The sequence below is a fragment of the Carcharhinus amblyrhynchos genome, chromosome 32 (assembly GCF_965287045.1).
Source record: "Carcharhinus amblyrhynchos chromosome 32, sCarAmb.v2.hapA, whole genome shotgun sequence".
NCBI lineage: Eukaryota > Metazoa > Chordata > Chondrichthyes > Carcharhiniformes > Carcharhinidae > Carcharhinus > Carcharhinus amblyrhynchos.
In genome coordinates, this window is record NC_137355.1 from 11018416 (window position 1) to 11045185 (window position 26770).

Below are 26770 nucleotides of genomic sequence, written 5' to 3' on the forward strand. Positions count from 1 at the left end.
CTATCTAGTAATAGGAATACTGTGTGTGTGTGTGTGTGTTTTGGGAGAGGAAGGTGAATCCTCAAATCCAAATTTTTGGGGATTTCCACTTTTTCGAAGATGCCAATTACCATTCTAACCCTTAACCCTGTTTTAAAAGTCTTATTATCTATTAAGGAGATTGTGTATGTATTTTGGAAGTGGGGGAGAGTCCTTATTTTAAGTTCCACTTACTAGGACACTCCAGTTAGATTCTAACCCCCAACACTGTTTAAAAAGTATTTTGTTACCTATTAATAGGGAAGGTGTTTGGATTTTTTTTATATCTGGAGGGAAGGATGTGGCCAGTTAAGGGATATGCAGTTGAGAGTCTAAACGCTGTGACTTGCAGGTACCAACTAAAGCTGTGACTTGCATTCAGACACACAGCGATGGGGGCAGTTAAGCTACATGTTGTTCTGAGTTAACGCGCTCTCTGTCTGTCCCCTACACCGTGAGTTTACTCCTGCTCTGAATCATTTTGTTCTTGGGGATAAGTCTTCCTTTAAAAGAGGGGGCCAGCAGCAACAGCACCACAGTTTTTGTGTGCTGGGTTCTCGGGGGTTGAGTCTTGTAGCTTGGAGAGACAAGTGATTCTTGCAATCCAGATGTCCACAAGGGACATTTAACAACTCGCTAGAATGCCGGTTGCAATGCTTGTTGTCCCTGTTTAGGAAGTGTTGCTGAAGCTTGATTCATCTTTTCCAAAAAAAAAGACGTGTCAAACCGCTTAACCCAGGCCAAAGCAGTCTCTCTCCATTCCAGGCTGCAAAATGCCACTTTCTAAACTTGGAGACAAGTCAATGGATGGAGGAGAGAAGTGGGCTGGGAGTTATCCCGTTCGAGTTAAGGCAGCAGCTGAAACAATGTGAAGTGCGATAACTTCCTGTCTTTAAAAGTATCCTGCATCGACACACAACACAAGCTATTTTCGCGTGGTTTGTGTGGCTGGAAGAGACAAATCTTGTAATCTGCCAGTTGTTGCATCTTCAGAATATGATCGGAATTCAAAGTCATAATTCCTCGCCTCTGGGGGTTGAGGGAAAGAGGAATAGTTACAAGGACAAGGGGCAGAATTTTGTAATGAAGCCAATTTTGGTCCCCCCCCCCAATTCATAGAATTATACAGCCCAGGAGGAGCCCATTCGGCCCGTGCTAGCCCTGGAAGCTATCCAATTAGTCCCACACTCTTGCTCTTTTCAACCCATCCCACATCTCCCCCTCCTCCTTTCCAATTCTCTCTCATGAACCTTGCTCCCACCCCAAGTAACTCGCTCTGCAAGAAAAGAAATCTTCCTCCTCGTTCGTGTGCGTTTTTCTTGAATTTGCTTAGTGGTTATCAACCCTCCTGCTGAAGTTTCAAAGTTTTAGTGTCTCAAATAGGCTTGCGTTAACACTGCAATGGAGTTACTGTGAAAATCGCCTCGTCGCCACGCTCTGGCGCCTGTTCGGGTACAGTGGCCGTGCTAAATTGTCCTTCAATGCACTTAACCAGCGCATCTTTTGGACTGTGTGTAGGGGAAACTGGAGCACCCATGCAGATATGGGGAGGATGTGCAGACTCCACACAGTGACCCAAGTTGGGAATCGAACCTGGTGCTGAGAGGCAGTAGTGCTAACCACTGTGTTGTCATTCTGTTTGCTTTCTTTGTACTGTTGCTTTTTAAATTCTCCAATTTGATTCCGGTTAATGCCATTAAAACAAAATACGGAAGCTTTATTTTAAACAGCAAAAAACTTTGCATCTCCAGTCTGTCCCTAATGTCTATCCCAATTAGTTGGCGACTGGATACATGAATTGTCAAAATAATGACTTAACCATTTGTGTGGAAAGCTAAATCTAGATCAAATCTTTAAACAACGCTCTCTTGTAGAGGGAGAGGAATTTGTCTTGGGGTGGTGAAAACTTTTGTCCCAGTATGTAGGTCAGTGGTTAAATACTGCTGCCTCACAGCACCAGGGACCGCGGTTCAGTTCCGGCTTGGGTCACCGCACGGAGTCTGCATGTTCTCCCCATGTCTGTGTGGGTTTCCTCCCATAGTCCAAAAGACGTGTTGGTTAGACACGTTGGCCATGCTAAATTCTCCCTCAAAGCTTGTTTGTTCTTCACCAAGTGGAGTGACTTTTCAGTGTTAATGAAGTTACTGTGAAAATCTCCTAAACGCCACACTCCAGCATCTGTTTGGGTACACTGAAGAAGAATTTAGCATGATAAATGCACCTTTCCGGCGTGTTTTTTGGGCTGTGGGAGGAAACCCACGCAGACCTGGAGAGAACGTGCAGACTCCGCACAGACAGTGACCCAAGCCGGTGACCAAACCTGGGTCCCTGGTGTTGAGGTAGCAGTGCAATGGCAACTGGGGATTTTCACAGTAACTTTATTGCAGTGTTATTGTAAGCCTATTTATGACCCTAATAAACTTTAACTAGAGGTAGTCAAGCTTGCATTGTTACCCCATTCCAAGTACTCTGGACAAGTTGACCAATGTTTGTAACAGTTTCTGAAACTTTTGGCATCGCAAATATGCTTAATATCAGTGGTTAGCACTGCTGCCTCAACACCAGGGACTCAAGTTCGATTCCCAGCTCCGATCACTGTCTGTATGGAGTCTGCACATTCTCCCCATTTCCGTGTAGGTTTCATCCAGGTGCTCCAGTTTCCTCCCACAGTCGCAAGATGTGGAGGGGGGCTCCTTCTCTATGACCTATCCCGGTCTATTTTCTTTCTCAAAGATGTATGGGTTAGGTGGATTGGCTGTGCTAAATTGCCTCTTAGTGCCAGAGTAACTAGCTAGGGTAAATGCATGGGGGTTGTGGGCCTGGATGGAATTGTGGTCAGTGCAGACTTGGTGGGCTGAATGGCCTCCTGCAGTTTTAGGGACTATTTGATTCATTTGGGTTGCAGCAAGTTCATGGTTTATGGCTGGCCTACTCCGCAGGCCAGAACCGACAAATTGTTGGAGGACATCAAGCAACCTTCCCCCTGATCCCACTCCATGTTGTCCTGGGGACTGTGTTGTGACCCCCACTTCGTGTAAACTGAAGCCAATTGTACCTGCCTCTGCTGTTCAAAAATGTCATCCAGGTGCTCCAGTTTCCTCCCACAGTCCATGGATGTGGTGGGGGCTCCTTCTATGTCACCTATCCGCGTCTTATTTTCTCTTCTAAAGATGTGTGGAACTCCACATGCGGGTTCGAGGAATCTATACAACAGTGCACCCTCTCTGTGCTGTTCCCAGGGCAGGTATGGAAGATTCCTCTTCACTTGGGCCTAGGAGAGAATATTCCGCAAAGAGTTTATAAACTCCTGCTGGAAGTACAGCTGCATTGTAACAGTAATACTGGGAGGAGAACACAATCCAATGGAATTTCATTAGCAAACAGCCAGACTTGTTGTTCCCTAGGGGACCTCTTTCAGTGACTGCCTCTACAGATGGCTCTCTAACGTATGCACTTAAAAATGCTTCCCTTACTATCCTTTTTTTTTCCCCTTCTCTGAAGGCCTCGCTGGAGTTAGTAACCCAAGTTTAAACGTGAATCTCCAATATACACAGTGATAGGATACTAGCTTTCGCTGAGCTCTACGCGTGTCAGACACGTAGGTGGTAATCTCTGGGGCACACTAGCAAGAAAAGTGAGGAGGACCTGTGTGTGTGTGTGGTTTGAGGCAGAGTGGCTTCAGTTCCTTGGGGGAACTGAGGCCGGTTCTCTGGCAAAATGCACCTATTCAGAAGTTGGACCGCAACTGAACTGCGGTCAATGTCTTTGTGGGAAGATGTGCGGGAGAAGGCAAGGAATTATGACTTCAAATTCTCCATTAGATTCTGGAGATTACAAAAGTCTCTCCCAGCCCCACACACCATGAGCCTGTTTAATTTATTTGTAAGTAGGCTCATACTAACACTACAATAAAGTTTAGAAAAATCCCCTAGTTGCCACGCTCTGGTGCCAGTTCGGGTTCGCTGAGGGGAGAATTTAGCACAGCCAGTGCGCCTGACCAGTACGTCTTTGGACTGTGGGAGGAAACCCGTGCGGACACGGAGTACATGCAGAAACCCAAGTCGGGAATCGAACCTGGGTCCCTGGTGTTATGCGGCAGCAGTGTTAGATGTGTAAGAGGAATAAATAAAGTGCACGTTCTTCCTTTGGAACACTAGGCAGTGATAGGGCAGGAAGGTGGGGCGCCAGGAGTTAGCACAGCGGTCTCAACGCCAGCGACCAGGGTTCGATTCCCGGCTTAGGTTGCTGTCTGTGCGGAGTCTGCACATTCTCCGTGTCTGCGTGGGTTTCCTCCGGGTGCTCCGGTTTCCTCCCACAGTCTGAAAGATGTGCTGGTTAGGGTGCATTTGGCTGTGCTGAATTCTCCCTCAGTGTACCCGAACAGGTGCCAGAGTGTGGCGACTAGGGGATTTTCACAGTAACTTTATTACTGTGTTAATGTAAAACCTACTTGTGACGCTAATAAATAAACTTTGAACAAATAGTTATAATGAGGAACTTTAATTTGCTGACTACAGACTAGGTGACACATTTTTAGTTGTGTGAAGGTTGGTTGGAGGGGGGACAAAAGTTCCTTGTGAATTTTCTACAGCAGTGCATTTCCAGCCCATCAAAGATGTGGCCCTGAATGATATGGAGCTAGTGGATTGTTAACCATAGAATCCCTACAATACGGCCATTTGGCCTGTTGTGTACACACCAACTCCGATACTCTTTACCAGCCCCTCTTCTCTGCATGTTCACCAAGGCTAATTTCCCCTGCTCCTCCAAACCTACATTTGGCAGACAATCATGAGGTTTAGGTTGGCTGGGGGATGATTAAAAAGGAACGTTGTGGAATAAGAATTAACTGTGGGATGGGGGAAGGCCAACTTGACTGGAATCTGGAACAGAACCATTGGAGTCACTTAGTTGACAGAATGGTCCCTGAGCAATGGGCTGTGCTTTGAGGTGGGTGCATTCGAGCACAAGCGAGGTATTTTCAGTGGGAAGACAGGGCAAAGAAATTAGGGGCTCCCTGGATGAAAGATTGAAATGAAGCTGTAAAATATATCATCGAATCCCTACAGTGCAGAACGAGGCCATTTGGCCCATCAAGCCTGCACTGACAATTATCCCACCCAGGCCCTATCCCCGTAACCCCATGTAGTTAACCTGCTGATCCCCTGACACTAAGGGTCAATTTAGCATGGTCAATGTATCTAACTGGCATGTCCTTTCAGACTGTTGGAGGAAACTGGAGCACCCAGAGGAAACCCACACAGACATGGGGGAACATGCTAACTCTACACAGTCACCCAAAGCCAGAATTGAACCTGAGTCCCTGGTGAGGCAGCAGTGCTAACCACTGTCAGGTGAACAATACAACTTGAGAACTAGGGGGGGTAAGCAGGTTCAATGGGGAAATGGGCAAGAAGGAAAGCTAAGAATATGAACCAGCCTGGCAGCTAAAAGGCAATTAGTCTTCTATAGTTAAATAGAGAGACAGTGGTTTAAAAAGTGAGGGGGCTGATTCAGCACTGAATAGGAGATTTGTGCATGGAAGGGAGAGAATATAGCTGATGTATTAAATGAATACTTTGCATCTGTCTCTGACATGGGACAAGATGCAGTGCTGGCCAAGATCTAATCTGAACATTGTGTATAGGTTTATAATTGCTGAGGAGATATTGGACAGGCTGTACTTAAAATGGGATAAGACCCCAACACTGTGATTCATCCTTAAGGATATTGAGAGTGTGAAAATTTGCAGAGACACCGGCTGTACTTTCTGAATCCTCCTTGGACTTGGGTGGGGTGGGGGGATTGCTTCTGGCAACACAATGGTTAGTACTACTACCTCGTAGCGCCAGGGACCTGGCTTCGATTCCTGGCTTGGGTCACTGTCTGTACGGAATCTGCACATTCTCCCTGTGTCTGCATGGGTTTCCTCCAGGTGCTCCAGTTTCCTCCCACAGTCCAAAAGACGTGCGGGTTAGGTGCATTGGCCGTGCTAAATTCTCCCTCAGTGTACCCGAACAGGAGTATGGCAACTAGGGGATTTTCACACTAACTTCATTGCAGTGTTAATGTAAGCCTACTTGTGATAATTTAAAAATAAATAATCTTTTTCAAAAAACGGGTTAGAACTATACACCCGGCAACAACAGGCCAGTCAGTTTAATGTTATGGGGAAGCTTCTGGAAATGAGAATTTGGGACAAAATTAAGTCTTTTGGGCAAATGTGGGTTAATTAAGGAAAATTATAGAATTCCTACTGTGCAGAAGTAGGCCATTTGGCCCATCAAGTCTGTACCAACCACAATCCCAGCCAGGGCCTATTGCTGTCACTGCACACATTTACCCTGCTAATCCCCCAACTCGAGGGGCAATTTTTAGCATGGCCAATCCACATAACCCCTACATGTTTGGACTAGGAGGAAACTGGAGCACCTGGAGGAAACCCATGCAGACTTGGGGAGAATGTGCAAACTCCACACAGTGAACCCGAGGCTGGAATTGGACCTGAGACCTTGGTGTTGAGGCAGCTGTGCTAACTACCGTGCCACCTGAAAAGTCAGCATGGATTGAAGGGAAAGATGTTTAACTTGCTGGAGCTGGGATAAGAGGGTTGATGTGGTGTATGTGGGCTTCCAAAAGGGATTTGATACATGTCGTTTGACTGACAGCAAGGTTACTGAAATGGGACTGCGGCAACAGAATTAGCTGAATATAAAACTGGTGATGTTTTTGGCTGGATGAGTACTTGTAGAGGGGTGACAGAAGCCTTTCTTTTCTGATGTATATTAGTGACCTAGACCTTGGTCACTAATCTTGCGGACAATACAAAACTTGGAAGCAATGTGAGCCAAAGGGAAGATAATGTAGAACTTCAAAAAGACCCAATAGTTTGACAAGTTGAATGCAGTGATTCATTTTGGTGTGGAAAAATGTGGAGAGACTGTGTCTGAAAATAAACAGTACGATCAGTACAGGAATGGGGGGAGTCTGTGGGTGTGCTCCAGCTGCCTACCACACTCTGATGTGCAGGTTGGGTGGATTGGCCAGGGTCAAGTATCTCGAAACAGGTGAGGGGGATTAGTGGGGTTGGAGTACAGGGATAGGGCATGGGTAAGATCCCCGTTGGATAGTCAGTGCAGGCTCAATGGGCCAAGTCTGAACTGAGACCTGGGTGTACATGTGTATAAACCACTGAAGACAGCCAGTCTGGTTGAAAGCGTGGTTATTACAGCAGAGTGCAGAGTTTACAAGTAAGGTGGTGAGGTTATAGGGAAGACTGGTCTGGCTTCTGGTGTATTTCTGGGTGCCACACTTTGGGAATGAATGTAAAGGTGTGGGGAAAGCATGCAAATTGTTAACGGTCTGAACTTCAGTTATACACAGCAAGATTAGAACAACGGGAAGAAACTGTTCCCATTGGGGGATAAATCCGAGGGTTGGAGTGTGCAGATAGTTAGGTGGATTGGCCATGCTAAATTGCCTCCGTGTCCAGAAGGTGTGTAGGTTAGGTGGATTGGCTGTACTAAATGTGCAGAGGGGGTGGGATGCTCCTTTGGAGAGTCGGTGCAGAATCAATGGGCCAAATGGCTGCTCCCTGCACAGTAGGGATTCTATGGGAACGGAACTGGAAAAAAACTCAGCATGTTTTGCAGCATTTGTGGAGAGGCTGGTTAGCACTGCTATCTCTCAGCGCCAGGGACCCAGGTGTGATTCCCAGCTTGGGTCACTGTGCGGAGCCTGCACATTCTCCCCATGTCTGTATGGGTTTCCTCCAGGTGCTCCGTTTTCTTCCCATGGTCCGAAAGATGTGCCAGTTAGGGTGCATCAGCCATGCTAAATTCTCCCTTGGTGTACCCAAATGGACACTGGAGTGTGGCGATGAGGGGAATTTTACAGTAATTTCAGTGTTGTCACAAGTAGGCTTGCACAATAATAAACTTAACATTTCAAGTCCAGTATGACTCCTCTGTGGAACGTCTCTGATTTTAAGGAAATTAATGAAAGGCATGAGGAATAGCCCTTTTTGATGCCTAAAATCTAGAATGCCTATTATGTAGATGGAAGAAAATTTTAATCCTGGTATTTGAGGTGGGGGTGCAAAGGTGGAGTGGGTCTTCAGCAAGCCAGCACGGACATAGTGGGCCGAGTGGCCTCTTGTGCTGTAACCATTTGTGTCCCAAAGAGTGCTGATTATCTGTCGTGCTCAGAATTTGAGCATTTTGCCATAACTTGGTGTGGCACAGTGGTTACTGCAACGCCAGGGACCTGGGTTTGATTCTGGCTTGAGTTGCTGACTGCATGTTCTCCCCATGCCTGCATGGGTTTCCTCCGAGTGCTCCAGTTTCCACCCCCAATCTGGGGAAAAAACCGTGCTGGTGGGGTGCCTCGGCTGTACTAAATTCTCCATTCACGAACAGATGTGTGATTTGGACTTTTGCAGTAACTTCATTGCAGTGTTAATGTAAGCCTACTTGTGACACTAAACTTTTGTGTAAGTTGTCAGGTGAGTGCACAGCTGAGACTCATGTTGGCAACTGGAAGCCATCTCCAAGACCCCACTCCCAGGGTCAGTGGGTTAGGGAGACCTGCACAGCAAGTGTATATAGCCAGTTTCTCTTAGACTTGGAGAGATTTTTTCACATTGGGCTGTAAAAGGCAGAGAAATTTTAACTTGGGCACAAGAGAGATGACATTTTTCTCCTTCCGTGAGGTTCGGGTGATGGACGTGAGTCCTTTTTGCTGGATTGGATTGTGGAATTCCAGAAATCCACTTGTGTCCTGGGCCGGTACGGACCTGGAAAGGTTCCAACCTGGCTTGTACCAGCAGGAAACAGTTCGTGCGTTAGTGTTCGGGTCTGTTCTGCTGCCTGAAGAAATGCCTTGGGCAGGCATTTAGCAGCCCCTGCTCTGGGAGTCTGCACCAGTTGCTGGGAGGAATGGTTTTTAAAATTGCAATCTGACTGTAAGTCAAGGGGAATGAGGAACAGGGTGAAAATTTCCCTTCGTAACTCTTGCTTTTGCAACAGAAGATTGTGTCCAGCATTGGATCAGTCTTCGATGTGACTTATTATTGTCCCATGTATTAGTATGCAGGTAAAAAGTATTGTTTCTTGTGTACTATACAGACAAAACATTTCCTTAGAGAAGGAAAGGAGAATGCAGAATGTAGTGTTAGTCATAGTTGGGGTGTTGAGAAAGATCAACTTAATGAGGTAGGTCCATTCAAAAGTCTGGCAGCAGGGAAGAAGTCGTTCTTGAGTTGGTTGGTATGTGACCTCAGATTTTGTATCTTTTCCCCAACGGACAGTAGGGTGTGTCGGGTCCTTGGTTATGCTGGCTGCTTTGCCGAGGCAGTGGGAAATGTTGACGGTCAATGGATGGGAGGCTGGTCTGCATCTAATTGTAGAATCCCTGCAGTGTAAGGAGACCATTCAGCCCATTGAGTCTGCACTCACTCTTACCCAGGCCCTATCCTTGTAACCACATCTTTACCATGCTAATCCCCTGACCTGTATATCTTTGGACACTTGAGCAGTTTACCCTGACCAATCCACCTAACCTTTTGAATTGTGGGAGGAAACCGGAGCACCCAGACGAAATCCACACACACATGGAGAACATGCAGACTCTGTATGGAGAGTTACCCAAGGCTGGAATTGAATCCAGGTCACTGAGAGACAGCAGTGCTAACCACTGCACTGTGCTGTCATGTAGTTAATATTCAGAAGTTGGGAGGTGGGGGAGGGCTATCTATTAAGGAGCAGGTCAGCAACCTATTTAAGAATGATCTTGCTGTATTTCCTGTGTTGTTCCCCTTCTGTTCAAAAGGCTATCGATGGTCTTTACCCGGAGGTTTATTGACCTGTGCACCTCAACAACAAGTGCAGTGTCCTCCCTGAACACTTGCGTCAATGAGACAAGATTGTACACTCCCAGTTTTGTCACATCATCAACTATTTAACACCAGTTGCTTGTTCCTGAAATAGAAGCTCATTGAGACTGGAGGAAGCCTCATTCCATTTCCCCAGTTTTGTTTGGCCTCTCTGCTCCCATATGTACAGGTTCCTGGAAATGTGTGTATTCCCTCCACGTAACTGGCCTGAGATGCTCCTTTTTTAAAGAGCATTCTACCAACCTGCTGGAAAATAACATGCAAGTATCTGGAAAGAAAACAGTTTAAAGTTACTGAAATATACAGTTCAAAGTACACTTGGAGATTCCATAAAATATATTTGATCAGCTATCTTCATTGGTGAAGCAGGCTTGAGGGGCCAAATGGCCTTCAGGCTGAGTTGGATGATCAACCATGATTGTAATGAATGGTAGAGCAGGCTGAGGGCTGAATGGCCTCTTCCATAGTGCTATTGAGTTGGATGGTGGAGCAGGCTCAAAGAGCTGAGTGGCCTGCTGCTGCTCCTAGATTTTCTGCAGCAGTTGTGTTTTGCTCTTGGTATCAACACTGCCAGTACAATGGCCTCTTAACAATCTACAGTATAGATTTCCAGCTCTGATCCATGGAATATTGGCCATCAATATCTCACTCCTGAGTCAAGACTGTGATAGTTGGTAGACTTGGATGTGCTAGCCAAGCTCAGCTCTGTGCACCCAATATCCAATAGTCGATTTTTGTATCCTGGCCACTGGGACGTTGGCTGTGGTCAACACACTGTTTAAAACCCATTGCTTCTGGTCTTTGGAACTTAAAAGCTGCAACAACCTGTTAGTGCTGAGACTTCATTTCAGATGGTCCCATGTACAATTCTGTAAGTGGGTGGCGCAGTGGTCAGCACTGCTGCCTCTCAGCACCAGGGACTTGGGTTCGATTCCCGGTTTGGGTCACTGTCTGTGTGGAGTCTGCATGTTCTCCCCATGTCTGTGTGGGTTTCCTCTGGGTGCTCTTGTTTTTTCCCACAGTCTGAAAGACGTGCTGGTTAGGTGCATGGACCCGAACAAGTGCCAAATTGTGATTAGGGGAATTTCATAGTAACTTTTGTAATGTTAATCTAAGCCTTACTTGTGACACAAACTTTACAGCACAGGAACAGTCCCTTTGGATCTCCAAGCCTGTCAGTCATAAAGCACTAAGTAAACTTAAACACCTGCCCTTACTTGATCTATATTCCTCTATTCCCTCCCCTATTTATGTACTCATCCAGATAAATGCCTCTTAACTGTTGCTAATGTGCCTGCTTTTACCACTTCTGGCAGCCCATTCCAGGCATCCACCACTGTCTGCGTCCTCTCCATATCTCTCTCTCAAACTCTTCCTTCCGCCCCCCCCCCCTCCACCCCCCTCTTGAATCTGTGACCCCTTGTAATGACACTTCCACTTGAAGCAGGGTGGTGGAGGAACCTCTAACTGTCTAAATTAATGATCCAGAAAGCCAAAATTGTGTCATAGCATTGTTCAGAACCGTCCTATTAATATTTGATCTCTTGAAATTAGAAAATGTTGGGCAAACTTGTTTTAAAATTTACTCTTGGTCCAGTAAGCAATGCAAATTATTTACCACTTGGGTCAGCACTAGCTATAAAGTTTTAGTTCACAAGTAGGTTTACATTAACACAGCAATGAAGTTGCTGTGACAATCCCCTAACTGCCACACTCCAGGCCCTATTCAGGTACACAAAACATAGCATGGCCAATGCACCTAACCTGCACATCTTTCAGTCTTGGCGTTAGAGGTTTACAGTGTGGAAATGGCCCTTCGGCCCAACTGGTCCATACTGTCCTGTTTTTCTGTGTGGGGGGAAATCTGTGCAGACTCTGCACAATGACCGAAGCTGGGAATCGAACCTGGTGCTGTGAGGCAGCAATGCTAACCACTGTGCCACCCTTGCTATTGAGGCAAAGTTGTCTTAGAGTCTGTATTTAAACCTGTAAATGACCTGTGGGAATAAGGATGCTGAGTAACTGGGAGTACAACTGTTAACAGCAGGATATCCTTGGAATGTAGCAGCAATTTGGGGTTTAGTATCTGGACTATGAAGAGCTGTTTTCTGGAACTGACTGCATCCATAACAAGTAACCCATTTGTGGGCAGCACAATTGGTTAGCATTGTTGCTGCTCAGCGTCAGGGAGGCTGGGTTCAGCTTCCAGCTTGGGTGATTGTGCAGAGTTTGTTCATTCTGGGTTTCCTGAGTGTTCCAGTTTCCTCCCACAGTCCAAAGATGCGCTGGTTAGGGCATTGGCCTTGCTAATTTGTCCCTTGGTCTACCCAAACAGGTGCTGAAGTGTGGCAAGTGGGGAATCTTCACAGTATGATGCTAAATTGCACCTTGGGAAGGAAAGATTAGCAAGGTAACTACATGGAGTTATAGGGTTAGGACCTGGGTGGGATTGTTGGTGCTGGCTCGATGGGCTGAATGGCAGTGGAGGGATTTTGATTTTGGATTAGTGGACCTGCTGAAATGACCTCACGGTGAACCCTAGGAGCAATGTAAAACTCAGACCAACTGAATAAGATGCAGCACTAGTTTTTTAAATCTTGCCTGGGGTTTGGGTTGGATGAAGTCAAAATCTTTGGGCATACTAAAAATCATTCCACCCAATTCTGTGACCTTAACCACCTCCCTGCCCTGCACCACCACCACCACCAACCACTGTCCTTGCCCTGGGGGTTGGGTTAAAATCATGCCTGTATCCTGGATGACGCACTAACAACAGATTCCGGAATCATTGCACAGAAATCAATTCTGATGTACCAATATCGTGGAAATGAAATGTTAGTGTTAATGAGCATTCTAACCCTGACACCCTAGCTATGAGTGTAACACTACATTCTGCACCCTCTCCAAAGATGTGCAGGTTAGGTCAATTGGCCAAGGCTAAAATTGCCCCTTAGTGTCCAGGGATGCGTAGGTTAGAGGGATTAGTGGGAATAATATGTAGGGATGTTGGGGTAGGACCTGGGTGGGATTGTGTTCGGTGCAGACTCGATGGGCCTCCTGCACTGTAGGGTTTTATGATTCTATGATCTCTCCTTCCCTTTATGTACAGTAGGCTTGTATAGCACACAATACTTTTCACTGAATACATGTGACAATAAATCAAATCAACTGACTCAAGAACAGCTTCTTCCCTGCTGCCATCAGACTTTTGAATGGACCTACCTCGCACTAAGTTGATCTTTCTCTACACCCTAGCTATAACTGTGTAACACTACAATCTGCACCCTCTCCTTTCCTTCTCCATGAACGGTATGCTTTGTCTGCATAGTGTGCAAGAAACAATACTTGTAACTATATTAGTACATGTGACAATACAAATTTTTGTGGCCTGGGTGTCACTTCAGACTGTGGTTCCCTGGACACTCCTTTGAAGCGTTCACTTTGAAACCTCTCTTCAAATCCTCATTCTTGATGAATACACAGCACGTAATCTAACAGCACTTCTGTATCCCCGAGCCCTGCTGCCCTTGTCCACAATCCCCACTGCCTGTGCTTCAAATCTGTTTTGGTTCTTTGTCAGATGCCGCCACAGTCTCTTGTAATTTCTATCTCCTGAATCCCTACACTGCAGAAGGAGGCCATTAAGCCCATCGAGTCTGCACCAACCACAGTCCTACCCAGGCCCTATCCCCATGCATTTACCCTAAGGGGCAATTGAGCATGGCCAGTCCACCTAACCTGCACACCTTTGGACGTGGCCCCTCAGCTGTTTCATGCTTGCTGTTGTGCTCTTCCACCAGCACCACAGCCCACTACAATTTTGAGCCACTTCCACCAACCCCAGCCAGGTCCTATCCACATAACCCTACATATTTACCCTGCTAGTCTGTCAAAGGGGCAGTTTAGCACAGCCAGTCCACCTAACCAACATCTTTTGGACTGAGGAAACCCATGCAGACATTGTGTGGAGACTGCACATTCTCCCAATGACCTGAGGCTGGAATCAAACCTGGGTCTCCTGCACTAAGGCAGCAGTGCTAACCACTCTGCTGCCATTCTTTGGATTGTTTGTAGCTGTCTAGGCCCCAAACTTGCATGATTCTGTTCTCGAACCTCTCACTTTATTTTCATTAGCTGCTTCTTGAGCTGGCACTGATGCCTCATGGCACCAGGGACCTGGGTTCAATTCTGGCCTTGGGCCACTATGTGGAGTCTGCACATTTTTCCCCCGTGTCTGAGTGGGTTTCCCCTTAGTCAAAAGACTGTGTGCGGGTTCGGTTGATTGGCTGTGTTAAATTGCTGTCGGGGGCTAGCAGGGTGAATGTGGGGTTATGGGGATAGATCTGGGTGGTACTGTCAGTGCACACTTGGGCTGACTGGCCTATTCTGTATAGTAGGGATTTGATTTATTGGAATACAGTGGAAAAATAGTTTAGTATGCTATACAAAGCATGCTGTTCATAGAATACATGGGAGAGAAGGAAAAGAGTGGGTGCAGAATGTAGTGGTAGTCATAGGGTGTAGAGAGAGATCATCTTAATGCAAGGTAGGTCTAATCAAGTCTGATGGCAGCAGGGAAGATGTTCTTGAGTTAGTAGGTGCGTGACCACAGACTTTTTCCTTCTTCCTGAAGGAAGATGATGGAATGTCTGGGATGTGGGGGGGTCCTTAATTATGTTGGCCGCTTTGCCGAGGCAGCGGGATTCTGATTCTTAAAACCTACCTCTTTACACGAAGCTTTTGTGACTTCTTGCTTATGTATTCTTAGTTGTTGCTTAACTTTGTTGGTGGAGCTGGCAGTTTTATCTGTTAGAAATAAAACATTTTTCCAAAGGGCTTGCATCTGAAGATTCTAAATTTACCAACCAACTGGCACATTCTCATTCGTTCAACTTAACTCTTATTATTTTCCACCCCCCCTCCTCGATAAGCTCCGATCCCTAGTCTGTTTTAAATTGATGGGAGGGAGGGGATGGATTTGAGATTGGGTGCTATCTTTGCACTCTGCTGCAGTAAGTTTCCACTTCAATAGCTGCATTGACTCACATGCTGCAGGAAACAAGGTCAGCTGAGCACGTTAAAGGGAGTGGAAGGTGCATTCCAAAGGTGAGCTCACTCTGGTTGCTATAGAGCCTCCTTGACATTTTGACCTAGTGCAGTGCTGCGTGCTGTTTTGCATGCAAGCTACCCCTATTGGTGTAGGGGCAGCACGGTGGTTAGTGCTGCTGCCTCACGGCGCCAGGGACCAGCGTTCGATTCCTGGCTTGGGTCACTGTGGAATCTGCGTGTTCTCCCCATGTCTGTGTGGGTTTCTCCCCACAATCCAAAGATGTGCAGGTTAGGTGGATTGGCCATGCTAAATTGCCCCTTAGTGTCAGGGGGACTAGTTAGGGTAAATGGATGGGGTTATGGGGACAAGATCTGGGTGGCATTGTGGTCAGTGTAGACTCAATGGGCTGATAGAATCCTTACAGTGCAGAAGGAGATCAATGATTTGAGGTGTGGGTTAGGTAGACCATGCTAATTATCTTAGTGTGAGGGGATGAGTAGGGTAAATAAGTGGGGATAGGGTGGGATTGTCTGCATGTTTCTTCCAGGCACCCAGATTTCCTCCCACAGTCAAATGATGTGCAGGTTAGCTTGGCTGGCCATGCTAACTTGACCCTCGTCAGGGGGATTAGCAGGGTAACCATGGCGTTACAGGAATAGGGTGGTCGGTGCAGACTCTGGGCCAAATAGCCTCCTTCTGCACCTGTCAGGATTCAATGATTCCTCACTTGTTTGTCGCTGAGCTAGTATCTAACGCCTCATTAGGAAGAGACATGTAGTAAGAATCAAATGGCTTTATTCTACGCTGCTACTTAACTGTTAGAATCTGTAATGCTGAATGTCCCTTGCGTCTCTTCCATTGCCCCAGAAAAGCAGTAAACAGTTTAGAAGACTTGTCTTCCTTGCTTTTACAACAAAACTAATGCTCAAGGTCCAGGTTTTGATGCCAGGATTACCATAATGGGTAATTTTTTTTTTGTTTTGGGCTCTTTAAGTCTTATCTACCCAACCTCCTTGTACAACCGACATATCCATACATGGCTATATCTAACGTACATGTAAACTTGGCTGCGATTGGGCTGCCTGCTTATCGAGCAGAATAAGACTGGGTGTAAGATGATTCACAGGAGATTTAAACAACACTGCCAAAAACTGCTATTTTTGGATCAGAGCTTCCATGAAATGACTTGCAAGTCGTAACAGCTATTTTGAACTGTTCATTTCATCTAAATACTTGTGCGCTCCAAAATAAACCATTTTTCAGTTTTGGGTGAAAGGCGGATCACTTTTTAAACAGTGCCCATTGGCTGCTTCCGTTCTGGGCCGGGGGGACGGTTTGTGATGCTCCGGGCATTTTGAGTTGTGGCTCTTTGCCGCTCTGGGATTTTTGGGTTCGAGTTTATTTTGGTGTGGCAAGTAAGGCTTGCATTAATACCACAATGAAATTTGTGAAAATCCCCTAGTTGCCACACTCTGGCAGCTGTACACAGACACGGGGACAACACGTAGATTCCACACAGTGACCCAAGGTGGGAATCGAACTCGGGTCTCTGGCACTGAAAGGCAGCTGTGCTGCCCCTACACCAAAAAGGTAGTTTGCATGCAAGACAGAGAATTTAGCAGCTAACCAGCACATCTTTCAGACTGTGGGAGGAAATGCCCACCAAACCTGGCAAGATTCACAAGGGGGTAATCCTTGTTCTTCTGAGCCAAGTGGAGACCCAAGCTGCTTCGATCATCCCTCCCTCCTTTCCAGGCTGGTGAGCCTACCTCAAAGGGTCTCCCATGCAGGCATATCCCTCTTTTTAATGAGGCCAGGCATTGACTAACCAATGCTCTGTACAGGTTGTAAATGTGATGTTCCTACTTTTGTGTGATGGGACACAAAATCCAGAAGGAGGCCATTTGGCCCGTTGAATCTGTACTGACCACAATCCCAGCCAGGCTCCACCCATGTAATTACCCAGCTAATCCCCTGACACTATGGTCATGCTAAATTGACCCATCAACCAAACCTTCATCTTTTGGAGTGTCGGAGGAACCTTCCAAACACCATCTCCGAAAGTTCGTGGGATTATTATCAAATAAACTGGTTGGACTTTAACCTGGTATTGTGAGACTTCTTACTGTGTCGGAGCAAACCAGAGCACCCAGAAGAAACCCATGCTGACGCTGGGAGAACATGCAAACTCCACAGTCACCTGAGGGCAGACATTAAACCGCCGTCACTGGTGCTAAAACCACAGTGTTAGAGGGGCACAGAGTTGAAGCTTTTTGTCTTGCACTCATTGGGACTTTAGTTTTCTTGCATCTGACCGTGCCTACACTTGTTAAAGCCCACCAATACCGCAAACAAAATTTGGTATGTCAGCTACAACTCCAACTTTTACAGATGCACCATAGAAAGCATTCTTTCTGGTTGTATCACAGCTTGGGATGGGTTCCTGCTCTGCCCAAGACTGCAAGGAATTACAAAATGTCATGAATGTAGCCCCATCCATTTGACTCTGACTCTGTCTACATTTGCCACTGCAACAAGAAAAGCAGCCAGCAGAATCAAGACAACCCCCTCCCCCCCACAAGAACCATACCATCTTCCTTCGGGTGGGGGGTGTGAAATCTGAAGTTATGTACTAACTGACTTAAGAGCAGCTTCTTCCCTGCTGCTGTCAGACTTTTGAACGGATCTACCTTGCATTAAGTTGATCTTTCTCGACACCCTAGCTATGACTGTAACACTACATTCTGCACTCTCTCCTTTCCTTCTCTATGGTATATTTTGTCTGTGCAGTGTGCAAGAAACCATACTTATTGTTAATACATGTGACAATAACGAGCGCAACACAGTTTTGGCAGAGTGTCATTTTTCCAGCAATCCTCGAGTTCAGCGCTGCCAAGTGACTGTTCCCTATTTTCTACACTTTGCCGTTGATATCTAGGAAGGCAAATTGAATGTTATCTGTTGTACCTCTACACTAGTATAATTCATATCCAAAGACACCTAGATCCCCCAATTCACAACATTCCAGAATCTTTCTATTAAACCTGTTTCTATTCCCTCCATTTGAACACCTTCCAGGTCACACCCTATCTTTTTTTTGATGCATCGCATTAGTATGTAGTGAAGTGTTTCTTGCACACTATCCAGACAAAGCATACTGTTCATAGAGTACACAGTGGAGAAGGAAAGTAGAGAAGCTTTCCAAATTTACTTTGTATTGCTGCACAGACTCTTTGTATCCTCCTCGCAACTTGCTTTCTTGCCCTTTTTGTAGCACCAGCAAATCTGGCTACAATGCAGAAACGTTGGTAAATCTCCGCAGGTCTGACAGCATCTGTGGGGAGAGAATAGAGCGATGCTTCGAGTCTGGATGACTTTCAGAGCTGAAGAAAATAGAAATTAGGGTGATGTTTGTACTGTTGGGGTCAAGGTTAAAGAGGGTGCTGACAGCAGCATTCATTCATTCATTCAAGCTTTGTGAATCTTGCTGTGTTTGGTCTATTTGGGATGGTGATAATGTGGACAGCATTACTGCCTCTGCCAGAGACCCAGATTCAATTTCTAGCTTGGGTCAGTGTGTGGAGTTTGTACCTTCTCCCTGTGTCTGGGTGGGTTTCCTCTGGGTGCTCCAGTTTCCTCCCAAAGATGTGCAGGCTTGGTAGATTGGCCATGCTAAATTGCCCCTTGGTGTCAGGGGGACTGGCGAGAGTAAATACTTGGGGATAGAGCTTAGGTGGGATTGTGGGCAGTGTGGACTCGGATGGACTGAATGGTGGTCTGACCTGTGTTCTAATGAATAATGTGGCCAGCCAGTGACATCCATGATTGAACAAAACAATTGATGTTTAATCTGTATGTAGCAATATGAATCTTCCTAGATTTGTCAATTTTGGTGATGTTTGATCTGTAAATTGGGGTGGAGGGAATACCTTGTGGCACAGAATCCTAACAGAACTTATCAAACCACCAAGAATTAGCATTTGCCCCTCTGGTTTAGAAGTTTATCTGATCAGTAAAAGTATTAAAAGTAGCTTCAAGTTTCTGACACATCTGATTTTTCTGCACTACATAAATACAATAATTGGCCTCGTTTGTAATAGAAGTTGGTCTCATTTTTTTAGGTAGAAAATAAGTAAAACTGCATCTAATCTAGTTAAGGACAATTTCTGACCCGTGGGAGCAAGTTTAATTAAGTGTCTACAATTTGTACCAAATCTAGACTTGAATGGTGGGTGTTTTCTAGGTACAGGCTTAATGTTTTAGTGTCACAGTAGGCTTACATTTAACACTGCAATGAAGAACTATTGCTCTAATCTGAAGCGTACAGATTATTTGCATTACACAACATGCAAAATAGTTCTCAAATTCTGAAGTGGATGTCCTTAACACTTCTGTATTCTGAGTATGATATCTCCTTGGCCGTGTGGTGTGAAATGACAGACTGTATTGAGCCCTTGGCCGATCCCAACAAATACTTCGCATCCTATGAATGAATAAAAAGATAGGGACGTTTCTGGCAAGGGCAGCATTTGTTATCTTTCCCCATTGCTCCAGGGCTGAATGTTGCAATCCATGTCCATCCACCAGTGGCAGAGTGGTTAACACTGCTGCCTCTCAGCGCCAGGGACCTGGGTTCGATTCCAGCTTGGGTCAATGTCTGTGCAGAGTTTGCACATGCTCCCCGTGTCTGTGTTTTGGTTTCCTCCCGCAGGCTGAAAGATCATGAGCACCATTTATCGCAGAAGTATCATAAAACTCTACCGTGCAGGAAGCCATTTGGCCCATCGAGTCTGCACAGCTGACAATCCCACCCAGGTCGTGACCCCACACGTCTACCCTGCTGCTGCTGCTGCTGCTCCCTCTAACCCAAGTGTCCCAGGATGCTAAGGGGCAATTTGGCATGGCCAATCCACCTAACCCACACATCTTTGGACTGTGGAAGGAGCACCTGGAGGAAACCCACAGAGAATGTGCAGATTCCAGGAATCGAACCCAGGTTCTTGGTGCTGTGAGGCAGCAGTGCCAATCACTGTGCCACTATGCTGGTTGGGTGCATTGGTTGTACTAAATTGTGCACCTGAACAGGTGTGGTGACCAGGGGATTTTGACAGTAATTTCATTGTAGTGTTAATGTAAGCCTACTTGTGACACTAATTAATAAACTCGAACACCATTTGTGCTGTTAGGTAGGGCTTGGACTTTGGGGTCAGCCAGTATTAAGTAGCTGGTGTATCAACAACTTGTGTAGATCATTGCTTGTGTGTACTGAAAGTTAACTTGAAGAATGTATGCCATTCTACTCCTGGCTTGGTGACTTGCAACACAACACATTCCAATGTTGTCCTAACTTTGCTGTTTTTAAAATTAATGATTTGAGATGAAGGGTGTAAATGCTGTGACCCTCAATTGGGACAGACGTGAACAGGATGAGTCATGTGATGTGAAGTTGAGCTGCTTAAGATGTATTGGAAAGAATGGGCCTTAGCTTGGCAGTGAGCTTGTTTGCCTTAAATGGTATTGTTGTGCGTAAAGGCTAGATAAATTCCAAGCTTCATGCAGGGATGTCCATTTAAGGGTAGAGGTCAGGAGATTAATAGACTGGCAGTGTAATTGACTGACTGAAGTCTGAGATGTTGGGTTGTGTATCTAGGGGGCTGTCAGTAGAAAATGGATTGTTGTAGTTAACATCTTTTGACTATATTGCTTGTAGTTTTGGCTCTTGCTAGTGACATTAGAGCCCTGTAAAAGGTGCAGGAGATGGACTGAACTACAAGGTTTGATTGGGGATGGGCTCAATAAATTTGTACTCAAAGCCAAGGTTTGGATCTAGACTCCTGATTTGAATGTCTTTTTTTTTGAGCAGTTGTTACCTTCAGATAATGTACCTGAACATAATGGGAGATAAATATTTCTGTTCTTAAACCTGTCCCATCTTAAAAAAAAACCAGAAGCTGGAAGATCCTGCTACTGGGAAGGGCTGGAAAATGGCAACTTGCATTTATATAGCACCATTAACACAGTAAAATATCTTAATCGCATTAAAGAGACTAAACCACAAGTTTGTTCATTAGTGTCACAAGTAGGCTTGCTTTGACACTGCAATGAAATCACTGTGAAAATCCTCTAGTTGCCACCCTCTGGCACCTGCTCGAGTACACTGAGGGAGAATTTAGCATGGCCAGTGCACCTAACCAGCATGTCTTTGGGACTGTGGGAAGAAACCGGAGCATCTGGAGGAAACCCACACAGACACAGGGAGAATGATTGTGCAAACTCTGCACAGACAAGTCAGGAATCGAACTCGGACCCCCAGTGCTGACCACTGCCACCGTGCTGCCCAGTTGGGATTATATGACTGACTGACTAGCATGGACAGGTACTTGATTTGCCTTAGTCTCAGGAGTTTCCCAGATTACGTATTAACTCCTGAACGGGCTTTGGGTTGATTGTACTCTCCCCAACACACGATGCACAAAGGAGTCCATGCGCTCCTGGGAAAAGAGTCACGTGCTGTTCAGTGACCAGACCCTTCTCTGTCCCGAGATACCCTTGCAGACAGTCCATTGGGAAATGGAGCTTACGTGAGTTGGCCTTTTTTAAAAAAAGTGGTAGCTATTGGAGCACCGTTCTGTGCTTGTCATAATGCAACATGCAGACTAGATGCACAGCTCTGCTGTTCAATATGATGATCTGACCTTTGTCTTTCACCCACTTGTTTTACCAAGAATCTATATCTGGAGTCTGATTTATTTTTGTCACATATACTGGTATACGGTGAAAAGTATTGTTTCTTGCACACTATACAGACAAAGCATACTGTTCATAAAGAAAAGGAATGTGTGTAGAATGTAGTGTTAATTCATAGCTAATGTAGAAAAAGATAAACTTAATGTGAGGTAGGTCCATTCAAAAGTCTGATGGCAGCAGGGAAGAAGCTGTTCTTGAGTTGGTTTGTGCATGACCTCAGATTGTATCTTTTTTTCCTGACGGAATAAGGTGGAAGGGAATATTTGTCTGGGGTGCGTGGGGTCCTTGATTATGCTGGCTGCTTTGCCAAGGTTTTGAAGAGTTCCACAGACTTGTGACCCTCCAAGGAAATGAAATTCTCACTTTTTCATGGGGCCACTTTTTAAACAGTGACCCTCCCACAAGAGGGAACATCCTCTCCACATCTACCCTGTCGATTTCCCTCTATAGATGCAGTTTCACACGACAGGTTTATACATCCCGCATAAGTTGTGGTCCAGTTGGTGTCGATGTAGAATGGAATACTCCGAGAAACAAGCCTTCAATTGTTTAATGTCTGTCCTATGTCCCATTTACCTTTTGAACCACAAACTCTGCTTGCTTAATGTCTACAAAATTGGCATGTTTGTTTCGGATATGTAGCCTTGTCAACTGGCAGCATTTCATGCTTAAATTCAGCACTGTCTAATTGGCACCTATTCCCCATCTGGTCCTTCCAAATTGAGTGGCCAAGCCTATGCTCAGTGCCAATGACAGTTGTGTGTGTCAGGAACTGAAATGAGGTAGAATTTTACACCCTCTGACCAAGTCAGATGGGGTTGGGGGGGGGGATTGGTATGAAATTGGGTCACATGAGGTAGTCATTCCCTTCAGGAAGGGTAGAGAAGATGCTGCCTGTATACGTCAACAGGGACAAAGTAGATATAGTCAAGAGTTTAAATTCTTGGGTGTCCAGATCACCAACAACCTGTCCTGATTCCTTCTGTGCTGACACTACAGAGCCCATCAATGCCTCTACTTTCTCAGACTAAGGAAATTCAGCACATCAGCTACGACTCTCTCCAACTATACAGGTGCACTATAGAAAGCATTCTGGTTGTATCTCCGCTTGGTATGGCTCCTCTGCCCAGCCCATCACGCAAACCAGCCTCCTGTGCATCGACTCTGCCTACACTTCCCACTGCCTCGGCAAAGCAGTAAGCATAATTAAGGACCCCCCTCTCGCCCCAGACATTCTCTCTTCAATCACTTTGTCGGGAAAAAGATTAGTCACATACCGACTGATTCAAGAACAGCCTCTTCCCTGCTGCTGTCAGACTTTTGAATGGGCTTACTTTGCACTAAGCTGACCTTTCTCTACAACCTAGTTAGACTAATGCTACACACTCCTTCTCTATGAACGCTATGCTTTCTGTATAGCGCGCAAGAAACAATACACTAGTGTGCAGCAAAAAGTATGTCAATCAGTTAAATCACTGGTGCCCTCCTGATGGGTAGTTTGCCAGTGGAAGGTTGTCCACTGGTTGTGAAGCTGAAGCCACCCTAGGCACCATCTAACCTGGCTGCCTGTTGAGGTGGTGGACTTGCAGTGCCAGCAGTGGGCACTGTTTCTGGTGGTCCAACCTGATACTAGAGGGTGCCCTCTCATCAGATTGGCTGGCAGCTCTTGCCTGGCACCAAGTAACAGTTTGACTTGGAATGGGCTTGGGTTGTTGACCCAGCACCAAGTGGCAGTGGCTTGGACCTACTGGATGTGTCACTCCAACCAGGGGGGGTCGTCCCTGCATTTAAAGGTCAGTGCATTTAGTCAAATATCAAGGGTGGGGGGACAAAATATTAGTGACCAAATGGCAGGAGGAGGAAACAGGTGGCATTTGACCTTGTGGCAGGAGTGGCGTAACTGAGCTGTTGTGGAGGTGAGTAGGAATGTGCAAGAGCTTGAAGTTAACCTGAACAATAATGGTTCACTAGATTAAGAACAAAACAGCCTAGGAAATAGGCCCTTTGGCCCAACGAGCCCACGCTGCCATTTTAACATTACCAGTCCCCCCTCCACCCATGACCCTTATCTATGCTTATGGCATTCCACATTGAGGGAAACTAATTTAAGGACCATTTATTACTTCCAATCAGCCTAATAGCACATCTTTGGGAGGAAACCAGAGCACCCGGAGAAAACCCACGCAAGCACGGGGAGAATGAGCAAACTCCCACAGACACCGGCCCAAATCCATGTGTCTGCACAGCAAACAGTGATAGTCACTGAGCTGTTGTCTTGCCCAGTATCTGGTCCAGTTTAAGCACACACTAATGACATGAAACACTAGGCTATTTTCGAACATTCAAGAGCAGCCCCAAGTACGACCCATCGCGTGATGCCCCTCGTTTTTGCACAGACTGAAGCAAACAACTAAACATAAGATCTCTCAATTGATCAGTGTGTTTCCCTGGAGGATCTGCCTATTTGTCAACCAACCAATCGGCACCCTGTTCCCATGCAGTGTAAGTTGTTGATCACTTGTCCTGATGAGTGCAAGCCAGAAAAGATGTGCAGGTTAGGTTGATTGGCCATGCTCAATTGTCCCTTGGTGTTGAGGGACTAGTTTGGGTAAATCCATGGGGTTAGAGTCTGTTTAGGGTGGTTGTTGGTGCAGGTTTGATGGGCTGAATGGCAGCCTTCTGTACTGCAGGGATCCTGAGTGGACGGCACTGTGGTTAACAATGCTGCCTCTCAGCACCTGAGACCCAGGTTCAATTCCTGGCTTGGGCCACTGTCTGTGGAGTTTGCACATTCTCCTCATCTCTGTGTGGGTTTCCTCCCCACAGTCTGAGACACAGTGGTTAAGTGCATTGGCTGTACTAAATTCTCCCTCCGTGTACCCAAACAGGTGCTAGACTATTAAATAGTTTGGAAACCCTGGAATAAGATGCTTTATGAAGTAGCACAAGGACTGGCCACATGGCTGTACAAACCCCATGTTGACTTTTATACTGTATTCAAATCTCCTCCTCCTTCTCACAACCCCCTTCCCCCTTGCTTGAATCAGTACAGCTCTATTCCATTCTCCCTCGTGAAACGTAACCAATTTGCTGTGGCAGCACCAGAATAAAATCCCTTGCTTTAACTGACGTGACTTGATTCATTGTGAGCCTCCTTGTCGGAAAGTGAATGCTATGAGAGTTAGCCAGGTTTGGTCTCCAGCAGAATTCACTGGCCCTGTGGGAATCGGCCTCTGGGAGGGTGCCACTTGGCTCATGGGGCTTTCAGCCAATCTGCTCATGGCCTTGCTGCCTTAACTCCTTTCGCTCAAATATACGCCTAACTTGGCCTTTCCTAGAAACTAGAAGCAGGAGTTAGGCCCTTTTTGGACCTGTCTGCTATTCATTTCGATTTGTGGTTAATCATGTCCTAATTTTACCCCCTTCCCCACCTGATCCCTTTAGCCCCAGGAGTTGTGTCTAATTCCTTTAATCTGTTTTGGCCTCACTACTTTCTGTGGTAGTAAATTCCACACATTCACCACCCTCTGGGTGAGGAAATTTCTCCTCCCCCTCAGTTCTGAAAGGTTTATCCCTTATCCTCAAACTCTGACCCCTAGCTCTAGACTCTCCCACCATCAGGAACGTTCTTTCTGAATCTCCGGTCTAACCCTGTTGGAATTTTAGGTTTCTATGTGAACCCCTCTCTCTTCTAAACTTGAATATAATCCTAACCAATTTAGTCTGTCAAACAGACCTGCCATTCCAGGAATCAGCCTGGTAAACTTTTGCTGTAGCCCCTCTTTAGCAAGGACACCAAAACTGCACATGATACTCCAGGCCTGGTCTCACCAATGCCTTATACAATTGCAGTAAAACACCCCTATCCAATACTCAAATCCACTCTGTATGAAGGCCAACACATCACTTGCTGCCTTTAGTGCCTGCTGTACCTGCACACTTACTTTCTGTGACTGGTACATGGACTCCAAGGTCTTGTTGAGTACCCACCTCTCTGAATTCACAATTGGTTTTCCTATTATTGCTACTGTAGTGGGTAACCTCGTATTTATCCATGTTATACTACACCTGCATTCAACAGCCCAACTGCTGCAGCTCTGGAAGAGGAATCAGGCACATCATCAATTTCCTCCTGCCTCCATCTTAAATTTTGAACTGTTCCCCTAGTTGTCAATGGACATGGGAATCAACATCTACGCTGTCAATTTAAGTACCATCACTGCTCTCCTTTCTCAACTCTACAGGCTCAACCTTTTCTTGTGGCATCCCTTCTGACCCAGGAATTGGCCTAGGGAGCCTTCTCTGTGCGGCTTCCAATCCAGGTGTGTCTCAGTGAAACTGCTGACTTGGAACAAAAATTCTGGGTCAAAATCCTGGAACTCCCTTTGCTAACATCATGGTAGGTGTACATGCATTTCTGGGATTGCAGTGGTTCACCATCGTCCTGAGGGTACCTGGGGATGGGCAATAAAGAAAAGTACACTTAGAGGTAGTCATCAGACTGGTAACCCAGAGACCAGAGGTAAGATCTGGGGACCTGGGTTTGTATCCCACCACAACAGATGATATTCTCACTTCAAGTCAAATAATGAACCATTGTAAAACTCCATCTGATTCACTAATGTCCTTGGAGAAGGAAATCTGCTGTCCTTACCTTGTCTGGCCTATATGTGACTCCAGACCCACTTGATGAAACATCAGAGGAGCAGGAGGAGGCCATTTGGCCCCTCGAGCCTGCTCCGCTATTCATCACAATCATGGCTGATCGTCCAACTCAATAGCCTAATTCTCCCCTAACTCTTGATCTCATTCACCCCGAGTGCGAGATCCAGCCACCTCTTGAATACATTCAATGTTTTGGCATCAACTACTTCCTGTGGTAATGAATTCCCCAGACTCCTCATGGGGTGAGGAAATATCTTTTCATCTCTCCTAAATGAACTACCCCAAATCCTCAAGGTGTGACCCCTGGTTCTGAACACCCCCACCATTGGGAACTCAATGTTCTAAAACAGATGGGCAATAAATATTGGCCTAGCCAGTGACACCTTAAACCCCATGAA

General features: G+C 46.0%; 1 protein-coding gene across 1 annotated transcript in view; it reads left to right on the forward strand.

Annotated features, from left to right (window-relative positions):
- The window catches only part of LOC145360718 (RNA-binding protein with multiple splicing 2), a 120297-nt gene that overhangs the window by 563 nt on the left and 92964 nt on the right, over nucleotides 1-26770 (forward strand). The window lies entirely within an intron of this gene.